The following is a 14,691-nucleotide window of genomic DNA, read 5'->3' as shown; positions in this document are numbered from 1 at the left end:
ACAGAGAAAATTTAATTAAGATTAACCACCAAGAAAAGTCTTAAAGAGAGCAAGACTCAAGACAAGAACAAAGATTTCAACTTTATTCACTCTTGGAACATATACAGCAAGATAGAAGAACTTTTTACAATTCCATAAGCCCGTCCATCATATGGTCACAAAAGTAGCACTCACAAGCAGCACACGTATAAGGTAACTCATTTCTGAGAATAATTTGGTCGGTTATTGTAGTACCTATCTCATTGGTATGAGGTGACCTAATAAAAGGACCTCTAAGAGGCAAGACGAAATTGGGATAAAGGCATATCTTCTGGTGAGGAAGAAAACACGCAAGTAAGAAGACCCACTCAGAAAATCCACCATGCCTTGATCTCATCACACAGTAGTATTGGGGACCCAAACCCAAAGCTTCAATAACCATGGCCAAGCGGACATTGTTACGAAAGTGCTGCCGACCCCACGATGTTATCCTAGTTATGTCTCGATAGGTCCGCCATTTGGTCTGAGAGCTACAGAAGTTCCCAAGTGAGGGAAAAGTGAGCGCTCATACAGTTCTATAAAATCCTTCTTCACAGACTCGCTTGCATCTTGAAGGTGAGAAATCATCATGGATAAAACTGTCTTGCTGTGCCAAGCCATAAGAGAGATTAAGAAGAAAGGAGATCGATGGAAGTAAGAGCAACAAGTAAGAGTTACGACTTATATAAAAGAAAGAACTAGCGTAACCTAGAAGCCAACGGGGTATCTTGCCACTGAAGTTTTACTACCGACTTTCCATGATTTTGGGTTTGGCACATATTTCTATAGAAGGCTTACATGAAATACATTATGAACTTTGAGATGAGGAGGTAAAAGAAGCTCGTAGGCTAAGTCACCTACTTTCTTTGAAATCAAATATGGCCCACAATATCTGGGGGATAACTTCTTATACTTTCCAAGAGATAAAGAACTTATTTTGGGTCGTACTCGAATGAAGACCATATCTGCTTCTTTGAATTTTTTGACTGTCCTCTTCTTATCTGTATACTGTTTCTGTCGATCCTGGGCAGCTTTTATATCTTTATGAATTGCCTGTATCTGTTGCTCCATGTCGTCAAGCATTTGACTGGTCATCTTGACCCTAATCAATGGGTCGGATCTAGTTAATGGAGTTAAGCAATCTTGTCCGAGAGACGGACCCTGATTAGATTGGTATGAAGGAATTGGTCTCTAAATTTGGGTTCTTGACTTCCCTGTGCCCTTGTCATGGCAGGAGTCGCGGGCAGTCTTTTAACTAATGACCAAAACCTTGGCATCCAAAACACCGGTTCTCACTTCTGAACTCTTCGTTCAGAATCCTTAAAACAGGTGGGGCTCTTGAGAAGTATTCTCGGGAAAAGGTCTTCCCTTCTTAAACAGAATCTTTCTTTTATTTTAGAGAGGGAATAATTATAAGATCAGAAAGGGAGGTTCTTACTCCTGTATACCTCGAAGGCTAGGGGAGGAATCTTACATTCTACCCCACTTAAAAAAGTGGGGAGGAATCTTACATTCTACCCCACTTAAAAAAGTGCGAGATGTCCTCATCTGCAAAGTAGAGAACAACTCTTTTTCTTAAGATCCAGTTTATTCTGGGGTTCCTTATATTCTCATCAACCCAACAGAATACTGGGATAAATATCCCTTATATAGAACTCATCATTAAATTTACAATTCATTCAGATCATATCATTCATATCTTTAACACGATAATGGTCCATTAGACCGAAAAATTTCCTTATGAACATTCCTCCATGGAAATTTCAGTTAAGCAAGTTCTCAATTTGTCATCCCTTAACTTGATCTACCATGTCAAGTATTAACAGTAGCAATTTGACAGCACAATCCACTAATCTCATAGTGATTTGCTGAAATCATTATCATCATTTATCATCACAGGGACTCGTCCCAATCATCCACATTGTGGTTTCGCTCAGCTTATTACATTTCAACCCATTTTCAGGGATCATCATTTTTCAATGAGAATCCAATTCAATTCATCAGTTCTCAAACAGAATTAAAATCATATCAACCACATCCGAATTCATCAACTGGATAGCATTAATGCTTATAATTTCAAGTCTTAGATTTACTCGTATACACTGTCGGTAAAGAGCTGCAGTTATACCCTCGGTATATACGGGTAGTCATGATACTTGGAAGTATAAGGTAAATACCGTCATGTCTAGGCCTCAAGCAAGTCAGAGTTCCATACAATTGCGGTGCTTCCATCTGAAGACCAAATTTTTCAGTTTGAATATCAAATTGTATGAATTTATATCACACAACTACAACCTTTTTGTGCTTCTTGATAAATTTTTGATATATTTCGCTTCTTAGTTGATCTTTATTAGCCAATTTGCTCTGATACCAACTGTGAGATCCCTGTCCCCACCGCACAACGGATTCAGGATGCTAGACCCTTAGGCCTCAAGCAAGTCAGAGTTCCATACAATTGCGGTGCTTCCATCTGAAGACCGAATTTTTTAGTTTGAATATCAAATTGTATGAATTTATATCACACAATTACCACCTTTTTGTGCTTCTTGATAAATTTTTGACATATTTCGCTTCTCAGTTGATCTTTATTAGAGCCAATTTGCTCTGATACCAAGTGTGAGATCCCTGTCCCCACCGCGCAATGGATTCGGGGTGCTAGCAGCGGAAGTAGCACTTCTTATGCGGGCCAGGGTCCCACACTCGGGGCCTCGCCCACTACGGATATCCGGACAAGAGACTAATCCCTCGGTTTACCCGGAAAAACTTCCTTTACCCGGAAAGCACGGGCGATTCCACCAGGATAACTCTTTACTCTAACGTAGTCAAGACCATTACTGAACAAACTGATCCGACTGCACCTATAAAGGTACTCGGTCAGATCAAGGAAGAAACTTGCACTTGGATCATTGGGATCAACGTTTTTTCCCCATTAAGAGGCACAGCCGTTGATTCCTATCCATAGAACAATTACTATCCGAGATTTAGCCAATTGCCCAACCACTGTAGTGACGCGATCCAACGAGGAATTCGGTTAGATTTTATCCCGGGTAGGAAAAGAGTTCCAAGGCCCCCTAGCCGGAAGTTCATGCAAACATAAAACTAGTCACACCACTTACACACCCAATATGAAATTGCCTTTTTCTCAGTATCAGCTAACTTTAAAACAATCCTTTAATGAAACCATTATGTCACTGATGACAATCCTCAAAGTCTCTGGTTGAATCCTTATTTCCAGTCATTCATTCATCGTTATACTTATGGCATCATTGACAACCAGAATGCTCACCACATGTTCACTCGGGGGCCTTTTCCATAGTTCCTAGCTCATAGTAACCGGCAATATATTCATATAACATAATTGAATCTCCGTGGAAGATCAACAAGATCAACCCACAGATCCATATAAAAGAGCCATGGATTCATCCGTTGAGGACCAGCAAGGTCAATCAACCAGATCCATGCCCAGTTTCAAAAAACAATTCTTATTCCTCATTCTAATATCTTCCACGACACACGTGTAGGTATCTTCGGCGACCCAGAGCCCGAGCACCGTATGGTCAGCACCCTCTAGGATCCTTCGCAAGTGACCTAGCGCTTCACTCATAGGCCGCTTCCTTGGTTCCTCATCCACCGTACCGGAAGCTCACCATTTAAATCGAACCGAGGCTGGTCAAGTCCTCGGTCGACCTTGCTATGCGAGACGTCCTCCATCGACTCTCCGTCAAAGCAGTTGCAACTTTATCAGTTCGGTCTTCATGACCTTAATCCTCAAGACAGTCAAAATGCTTCCCCAGCATTCTTGACATAAAACAGTCATTTACAAATAGTCACAAAATACAGTTTCTAAATCGAACTCTCGTAACTCTCGTCCTCAATCCACATTCCATTCAATGTGTATTCATTTTCATCCATTTACTCATATCGATGACACATTATTTTCCATACACATTCACGTTCATTATTCTACATACACATCCATGTATACATCCACATCATACCTCCAATCCCACATCCACATACGCATTCACACATCTACATCTATGTGTATAAATCCATATCTCCATGCATACATCCATATCCCCATTCACATTCACATCCATACATTCACATCCACATCCACATCTCATCCATATATTCACATCTCCATGCATACATCCACATCCACATTCACATTCACATGCATACATCTACATCTACATGCATACATCCACATCTCCATGAATACATCCACATCCACATTCTCTTTCACATCCATACATCTACATCTATATGCATACATCCACATCTCCATGTATACATCCACATCCACATTCTCATTCACATCCATACTTCTATATCTACATGCATACATCCACATCTCCATGTATACATCCACATCCACATTCACATTCACATTCATACATCTACATCTACATCTACATGCATACATCCACATCTCCATGTATACATCCACATCCACATTCTCATTCACATCCATACTTCTACATCTACATGCATGCATCCACATCTCCATGTATACATCCACATCCACATTCACATTCACATCCATACATCTACATCTACATGCATACATCCACATCTCCAAGTATACATCCACATCCACATTCACATTCACATCCATACATCTACATCTACATGTATACATCCGTTTTCACATTCATACATCCACACTCCCATTTTCACATCCATACATCCACATACATACATCCATTTCCACATTCCCATTCATATAGCCCCATACGCCTTCACATATATTATTTTACATCACATCCATTCTCGCCCTATCACAACTCATATACATCTTATCTCATCACATACACTTCTTATCTCATCCCATACACATCTTATCACATCTTAACTCATCTTATTACATCCTAACTCATCTCATATGCATCTTATCACATCTCATACACCTCTTATCACATCCTAACTCATCTCATATACATCTTATCCCATCACATACACTTCTTACCTCATCCCATACACATCTTATCACATCTTAACTCATCATATCACATCCTAACTCATCCCATATGTATCTTATCACATCTTAACTCATCTTATCACATCCTAACTCATCCCATAAGTATCTTATCACATCTCATCACATCTCATACACCTCTTATCACATCCTAACTCATCCCATAAGTATCTTATCATATCTCATACACCTCTTATCACATCCTAACTCATCTTTTCACATCCTAACTCTTCTCATATACATCTTATCACATCTCATACATCTCTTATCACATCCTATCCCTTGACATATCTATTTATAGAATACAAGGGAATTCTTATATTGATATAAGATTTCTTTACGCATCTAATTATACATAAATTTCATTTAAGGAGAATAACACTTTCGAAATAAAAATCAATCTTTTATGCATCTTCCTATGCATAAATTCATTTTAAACGAGAATGACACTTTGAATTAAAATTCAATCTTTTATGCATCTTCCTATGCATAAATTCAATTTAGATGAGAATGACACTTTTGAATTAAAATCAATCTTTTATGTATCTTCTTATGCATAAATTCAATTTAGATGAGAATGATACTTTTGAATTAAAATCAATCTTTTATGCATCTTCTTATGCATAAAATTCAAATGTGATAAAAGTAACACTTTTACAATAAAATAATTATTTTTTTGTAACATTTTTCTAATAAAATAATAGTATTTTTTTTCACCTTTATGCACAAAATTTAATATGATAAAAGTAACATTTTTATAATAAAATAATCAATTTTTTTCTTTACAATTTTTTAATAAAATAATCATTTTTTTTCATACCTCTATGCATGAAATTCAATATGCTAAAAGTAACACTTTTATAATAAAATATTCATCTTTTATGCATACCTCTATGCATGAAATTCAATTATGCTAAAAGTAACACTTTTATAATAAAATAATCATTATAAAAACTTGACATTAATCAATTAACCATTCACCTAGGATAGAGAATGGTTGGTTTTGTTAGAAAAGAGAGGGAAATACCTTTTTGTAATGAGGTATAATATTTTTAGAGAAGACATAAAACATAAGAACCATTAAAGCCATAAAAATCATAAAATAAGTGAAAAGAAGAATCACCAACTTACTAATGACTTTGAAAGCTTTCCTTTGGCTTGAAGGTTTGAGGGTTCAACTCTTGTTTGGACAAGAGTGGCCAACCAATCTTTGGAAGAGGAAAATGTCAAAAACTAATGAATTATTAATAAATTCATAGTTCTTGGCTTGGGTGAAATAGAGTAACAATGCCTTAAACACTATCTATTTTCAACAAGGGCGAGGCTTCTATTTATAGGAAAAATTGAGATCCTAACCAAACAAACTGATTCTAGAATTTTTCAAGTCAGTTTGGTCAATTTTGACCATTTTTAGGTCAGTAACGCTAACTTTTTGGAACTAGACTTGAATGAGGAGAGAGGAGAGATGAAATATCTCAATTTTTGATGATAAAAAACTCAATTTGCCCATGTGAAGTAGGCGCCTCATTGAAGGCCCTCCCCTTCCTTACATATGTGTCAAAAATGGAATTATTATACTCAAAATATCTCATATTTTTAATATTGCTCATAGTTTCTTACTAATAAACCTTGTACATATTCAACTCTTCATCTTATGTGAGCATTGAAGGGACTCCCCTTCCTTAAATATGTATCAAAATGGAATCATTATACCCAAAATATCACATATTATTAAATTACTCATAGTTTCTTATTAATAAACCTTGTACATATTCAACTCTTCACCTTATGTGAGCATTTACTCATTTTTGGGTATCTTCTTTTACAAAATTGGATTTATCTCCTCCCCACACATGGATTGATCTTATTGGTCCATAAGAACCGTAATTGGACCATAATCCAAGATTTCTGAAAATCTAGACCCTTAGGCTAAGGTCCTTTATATCCATTTCTAATTAATTCCAATTGCACATTAAAAAGTTCTTTCTGAATTTCTATTTCAGGGGAATTTATTTTAATAATATGAGAAATTTTTCTATCTAAAAATATTAAAAATCTGAATATTCTCTCTCTAGAATATTTTCTCTCTCTATGCCAAAACAGGCAAAGACAAGATCTCTTATATTTTTGAAGAGGGAATTGATTACAGGTGAATATGCTAGACATTTTGAGAGGCTGGGGAGGAATCTTACATGTAGAGAGGCATTCATGTCATTTTGTAGCCTATTTTTGGTGTTCTTTAAAACACTTGTTATATGCACCAACATGGACATCATCGGCATCATGTGGATCACAGTCTTTGACATCGACATCATCATCGACATTTGTGTCGGCACAAAAATCACCAATGTAGTCTTCATTGATAAAAAGTGTTCTCAAAAAATTTTAAAAAAATTGTAACTCTTGTAAAAGTGGCCAAATGAGCATGCTAGTGTGTGTGAAAAAGAAAAATTACAATCTTGGTAAAAACACCGTAACCAAATGAGTATGCATGTGTAAGTATGCACAAACAAAGCATAATTTGCAAACAAAAATGAAAGTAACAAGAAAAGCTATAATGAAGAAGAAAGAGGAGCCACAAAAGTCTCACATCAAAAATTCATCTCACCTACCAATCTCTTAAACAAAAATTTGTTGTGAAAAAACCTACTTCCTACAAAAAGTGTTTATATCTAGCCTCTGGGATCGAGGATGTACCCAAGCTAGAAATTCATCTCTCACCTAGAGCCAAAGTAGTATTAAGGGGGGGAAGTGCCAAAGTAACACATGGGCTAAAGTTGCTCATAGTACATAGGGGAATGTAGAAAGGAAAATTTGAAACAAAATTATGTAACCAGCATCCAACCACCTTGAGTAGCCCAAAGATTTGGCACCAAGGGGAGTGTTAAGAAATGTGGTGCCAAAAGAGCACAAGGAAAATATGGAGTGAGTGTGAGAAGCCACATTACCAAATGAGAATTATCCCACATGCAAGAGAAAGGCCAACTTGTACTCTCCTCATATAAAAGGAGGACATTTCAACAAGCATTAGAATACAAACACAACATCTCAAGTCTTTTTATAAGTACAAGTTTCCATCCTGTAACCTAACTGAACTTGAGTCTAAACCTTAATTTGCACACACTCATGATGAGTCTTTTTCATTTCTATCCACCTTAGTTTATCATTGTGATTAGTGTAGGATTAGTTTTTGATTAGGTTAATGTCTTGTTATTAGGATGTGTTGTTAGGGGAGCTCGATCCATGATTCTCAACATCGTATCAGAGCTTAGGTGTTTCTCTCCTAGCTTAGTGTTAGCTCATTAGATTAGTGGTCTTTATTAGAGTGTGTTTAGAGATTTACTTTTGCATGTGAGTCAGATTAAGATTATTATATTCCTCTCTTCCTCCTTCATCATTCTGTAGTGCATTGTAGGATTAGATCATTATATTCCCAAAGCAAAACAATAGGAAAGAAAAGGTGGTTGTGGGCATCAAAGTTATAGCATCAAAGATGTGAATACCTACAAAGGCTACAATAGTGACATCACTAAAACCTAAATCAATTGTAAAAGCCAAGACCCTCGTGAAGCCAACGCTGCAAAGGAGGTGAGTGCTGGCTACGTGCAACAAAGAACAGTCGAGAGAAGTAGGACCCTACATGGTGATGATAGCAGATGATCACGGGGATAGAGAGAGAGAGAGAGAGAGAGAGAGAGAGAGAGGAGGCCACTAAGCGTGCAGGAGATTCAGAGAAGGAACAATCGGAGGTACACCACAAGAGAAGAAAACGTTAGATACTTGGTCTGGTTGGAACCTCAGCTCCTTTGCTCTCTCCAGCCAAGGGGACTCCATCACGCAGGCCAACAAGAAGGCCCATCTCCTCAACATCTTGTGTCGAGACATCTTGAGCATCATGGGGTCCAAGATAAGCATTAAAGAGATTCAAGAGTTTAAATGTCCTAAATGGAAATTATGAGGTAAATTAGCATCTCAAAAAACTAGCCCCAATGCCATAGAAGAAGTAGAAGGCTGGTGTAGAACGGGACTAGAGCATCACAGTCGCACCACCATGAACCAAACAAAAACCTTATCTCCTATTATCCTCCTAAAAGGTTGTTCACAACACGGGCTTATTATACAAAGGCCTGTTCACATATAGAGAGGCATTCATGTCATTTTGTAGCCCCTATTTTTGGTGTTCTTTAAAACACTTGTTATATGCACCAGCATAGACATCATCGGCATCATGTGGATCACAGTTTTTGACATCGACATCATCATCGATATGTGTGTGTCGGCACAAAAATCACCAATGCAGTCTTCATCGATAAAAATTGTTCTCATAATTTTTTTTTAAAAATGTAACTCTTGTAAGCGGCCAAATGAGCATGCTAGTGTGTGCGAAAAAGAAAAATTACAATCTTGGTAAAAATGCTGCAACCAAATGAGTATACATGCATAAGTATGCACAAACAAAGCATAATTTGCAACAAAAATGAAAGTAACAAGAAAAGCTACAATGAAGAAGAAAGAGGAGCCGCAAAAGTCTCACATCAAAAATTCATCTCACCTACCAATCTCAAACAAAAATTTGTTGTGAAAAAACCTACTTCCTACAAAAAGTGTTTATATCTACCCTCTAGGACCGTTGATGTACCCAAGCTAGAAATTCATCTCTCACCTAGAGCCAAAGTAGCATTAAGGAGGGGAAGTGCCAAAGTAGCACATGGGCCAAAGGTGCTCATAGCACATATAGGGGAATGTAGAAAGGAAAATTTCAAACAACATGATGTAACCAACATCCAACTACCTTGAGTAGCCCAAAGATTTGGCACCAAGGGGGGGTGTTGAGAAATGTGGAGCCAAAGAGCACAAGGAAAATATAGAGTGACTGTGAGAAGCCACATCACCAAGTGAGAATTATCCCACATGCAAGAGAAAGGCCAAGTTGTACTCTCCTCATATAAAAGGAGGACATTTCAAGCATTGGAATACAAGCACAACATCTCAAGTCTTTTTATGAGTACAAGTTTCCATCTTGTAACCTAATTGAACTTGAGTCTAAACCTTTATTTGCACACACTCATGATGAGTCTTTTTCATTTCTATCCACTTTAGTTTGGCATTGTGATTAGTGTAAGATTAGTTTATGATTATGTTAATGTCTTGTTATTAGTATGTGTAGTTAGGAGAGTTCGATCCATGATTCTCAACACCCACATGCCTTAGAAAGCTACTTAGGCATGTCAGTAACACTCAGGTAATGCATAAGCCTTATGCATGTGGGGTATTTATATGGCTAATGCATAAGCCTCATACATAAGCCTCATGCATGAGCCTTATGCATAAGCTGCATACATGAGGCTTATGCGTATGGCTAATGTATAGGTCTCATGCATGATGCCCCATTTTTATGAGGCTTATGCATGTGGTTAATGCATAAGTCTCATGCATGAGGCTTATTCATATGGCTAATGCATAAGCCTTAGACATTAGCCTCTTTTAATTCCATTTTGGATTAACAAAGATGCTCCTTCATTTGAGGACATTGATAAGTGTTATATAAAGGCACTATAAAGGTTGTACATTATGAGATACTCACCAGCCAAGGCTTTAATTAGATAGTTTTGGGTGTCCAAGTGTGAATAAGGACCAATTGTATATAAGGTAATTTCTTATAATGGAAGACACAATCCCACTTTGTGCTATGAGAGTTCTTATGTTGTCTTGTGTATGAGAGCGAGAGACAGAGAGTGTAATCTAGTGCATGTGCCTCTTCTATGCTTCTGTATGGGAGAGTGAGAGGACGATTGCCTTGCATTGTGGTGCGAGCAGCTCTGCGCGATGATAGAGTGGAGGTGGAGATTGGAGGATTCAAGCTTCCAAAAGTGAGCTTGGAGAGCCTCAAGGTACGTGAGCTCGAAGCATTGGTAAGTACCCCATGATGGTTGTTGTCTATTGCTTCTTCTGATTGTGAATGTGTGGAGTTCTCTTGGGAGGTGCAATTGGCCCCATAACATTTGTGGTGCCACAGCAAGTTTAAGAATCTAACACTAACTGGCCACTATTGCTGGGTTCGGGATACAGTGCCATGCCTGTATCCAATTTAGCATCTTCTTTCTTTGTTCCCTTATGTTTGTAAATGTAGCTGGCATGAAGATTGGGAAGTTATAACAAACATGAGAATGTTGCTGCTTGGCCTGTTGAAATTCCAAAGGTGTTCATCTCCTCTTTAGTGGCATGTACAAAGGATCAACTCGTTGAGTTAGTGGCAAACACATATATTCATGGGTGGCTGTATTCTGGAATTGTGAGGAACTCCTTTCTCCAGAGTGTGGTTGTAGGCCAAAATTTCCAGCCTCGGGTGTGCATCATCTGTGATAATTGTTGTATACCCTCCTCTTGTGTGGACTAGGTGAGTTTTCCTCCACCTGGAAAGCAATAACTGATCATAAATGTTACCATTCTGATTTCCAATAGGTCATCCAATTGTGGATTGGCTAACTCGGTGTGCCGTGCCACGTTAGACCACAAGATGCCCTCTCTAGCCAAAGGTAGCAGTTCTTCTAATTCCGAGTAAGGAGTTGGAAGAGGGTATGGTACATAATGTTGCTTTAATGGTGTGACATCTAAGTAGTCCCGTGGGGGTAGAATCTGCCTAGTTGGTTCAAATGGTGTTATTTGCGTTAACACCTTGAACATTAGTTTTGGCTTTAGTAGTGGATTTCCAGATTGTATGAACCCTTCGTACTCTGCAGAGCAGAGCAGACAAGGACTCCATAATAGTATCATCAGTAAAATCTTCAATGTTGTCTTGGCGGAGAGTATGACATACCTCCTGAGTTTGCGGTGGGGGAGACCGGTCAGTCATCACAGGTGTCCGTACCTCCTTGGGGGCGAGAGGGTTAGTGGGAAATTCTGTAGATTGAGAAGAGAGAGTAGAAAAAATGCAGTCTGCTTGAGACTTGTTAGGTGGAGCATTAGGATACGGATTAAGTAATTTGTTGGCTACATTAGAATACACATGGTAAGTAGGGTTAGATGATGAACTACACGGATTAAGTAATTTGCTGGCTACATTAGAATACACAGGGTAAGTAGGGTTAGATGATGAATTGGATGTCTCTTCCTGACCATGACCTGAGCTGGGGGGTGGGGTGGAGTTTCATAAAATCTTGGAGCTCAGTGATATCTTCAGAACTTATGTTAGGATATTCAATATGTGTTTGTAGAGGACGTCGGTTAACATGTGAAAGATCCTTGCCCCCTCCGCGCAACGAATTTGGGGGTGCTAGCAGTGGAAGTAGCACTTGTGGCGCAGGGCAGAGCCTCTCACTCGGTGCCTCGCCCACAGATATCCAAACAAGAGACTAATCCCTCGGTTCTTTCAAAACCAAACTCGAAAAAACTTCCCTCACCCAAAAAGCATGAGCAATTCCTCTAGGATATTTTTATTCTAATGCAGTCAAGAGCCTTAACTAACTTAACTGATCCGACCGAACCTGTAAGTCACATGGTCAGATCAAGGAAGAAACTTGCACTTGGATCATAGAGACCAATGCTTTTTTCCTCATCGAGAGGCACATCTATTGATTCTTTTCCATAGAACAAGACTATCTGGGATTTACTTCATCTATCGTACCATAACAGAATTGAGTCTCATTTTAGGGATCCATCAGTCCAGCCTAACTTGGATCATAGAGACCAATGCTTTTTTCCTCATCGAGAGGCACAGCTATTGATTCTTTTCCATAGAACAAGACTATCTGGGATTTACTTCATCTATCGTACCATAACAGAATTGAGTCTCATTTTAGGGATCCATCAGTCCAGCCTAACCTCATCCAGTCCCATGGGTTAGCCAACTGCCCAACCACTGTAGTGATAGGATCCATTCAGGAATTTGTTTATGTTTTGCCCCGAGTACCAGGGAAAAGAGTTCCCAGGCCCCCTAGCTGGCGCTTCATGCAGACTTCAAGATAGTCACACCACTTACACACCCAATATGAAATTGCCTATTTCACAGATTCAGCTGTCTTTAAAACAATATGAAATTGCCTATTTCACAGATTCAGCTGTCTTTAAAACAATCTTTTAATGAAACCATAGTATCACTAATCATAATCCTCCAAAATATCTGGTTGAATTCTAATTTCCAATCATTCTTTCATCAGTGTACCTATGGCATCATTGGCAACCAGAACACTCACCACCTGTCCACTCAGGGGCCTTTTCAATAGTTCCTAGCTCATAGTACCCATAAATACATTCACTTATAAAAATTCAGATGGACTCTCCATTGAAGATCAGCAAGATCAACCAACAGATCCATATAAAAGAGCCATGGACTCATCCGCTAGGACCAGCAAGATCAATCAACCAGATCCATACTCGAGTTTAGAAAACAACTCTAACACCTTGTTCCATTTTCTTCATCGATGCATGTGTGGGTATCTTCGGTGACCCAGAGCCTGAGCACTATATGGTCAGCACTCTCTAGGCTCCTTCATAGGTCACCTAGTGCTTCACTCATAGGCTACTTCCTTGGTCCCTCATCCACCGTACCGGAAGCTCACCATTTAAATCAAACCGAGGCTGGTCAAGACATAATTATAGTTTCTAACAAACTCTCATCTTTCCACATCATTTCTCCTTATTCCACATTCTTCTACATCAATTCACATTGCTTAATCCACATCCAATCATATGTATCCCCATCGTCCTTCATCCATTCTCATCTAGTCACATCATATTACATCTCATCACATCTATCCTCAGCACATCTCATCCATTCACATCTACCCATACCCATATCACATCACATTCACATTGCATCTCATCCATTCACATCTATCTCGATTCACATCACATCACATCACCCATTCACATGTATCTCGATTCACATCTCATTCATTCACATCTATCCCGATTCACATCACATGACATCACATCCATTCATATCACATCTCATCCATTCACATCTATGAATATCCATATCACATCCATTCACATTGCATCTCATCCATTCACATCTATCCTGATTCACATCACATCTATTTCACATCACATCACATCCATTCACATCACATCTCATCCATTCACATCTCATCGCATCCAGTCACATCTATCTCATTCATTACACCCACATCACATCACATACATCCCATCCACATTACATCACGTCCACATCTCACTCTCATCCATTTACATCACATCACTTCCTTTCACATATCATCACATCTCATCACATCCACATCCACATCCATTTACATCACATCACATCCCATCCACATCTCTTCACATCCACATCCCCATCCATTTACATCACATCACATCCCATCCACATCTCATCACATCCACATCCATTTACATTACATCACATCCCATCCACATCTCATCACATCCACATCCATTTACATCACATCACATCCCATCCACATCTCATCACATCCACATCCATTTACATCACATCACATCCATTCACATCCCATCCACATCTCTTCACATCCACATCCATTTACATCACATCACATTGCATTCACATCTTATCACATCGTATTCTTATTCACATTTAGTAGCTTTTTCTACTTCGATACCGATGAGACTTTTTCTAAAATTTTGCCAATTGCTTGGCCTAGTTAAAGGTACTTTTTCTCGATAGATATTTTCATACTCTTTCTCAAATTTCTCAAGTGAAATATATTCAATGT

The sequence above is a fragment of the Cibotium barometz genome, chromosome 2, assembly GCF_041138505.1.
Source record: "Cibotium barometz isolate CiBa-2024 chromosome 2, ASM4113850v1, whole genome shotgun sequence".
Classification (NCBI taxonomy): domain Eukaryota; kingdom Viridiplantae; phylum Streptophyta; class Polypodiopsida; order Cyatheales; family Cibotiaceae; genus Cibotium; species Cibotium barometz.
This window is presented reverse-complemented; position numbering follows the sequence as displayed.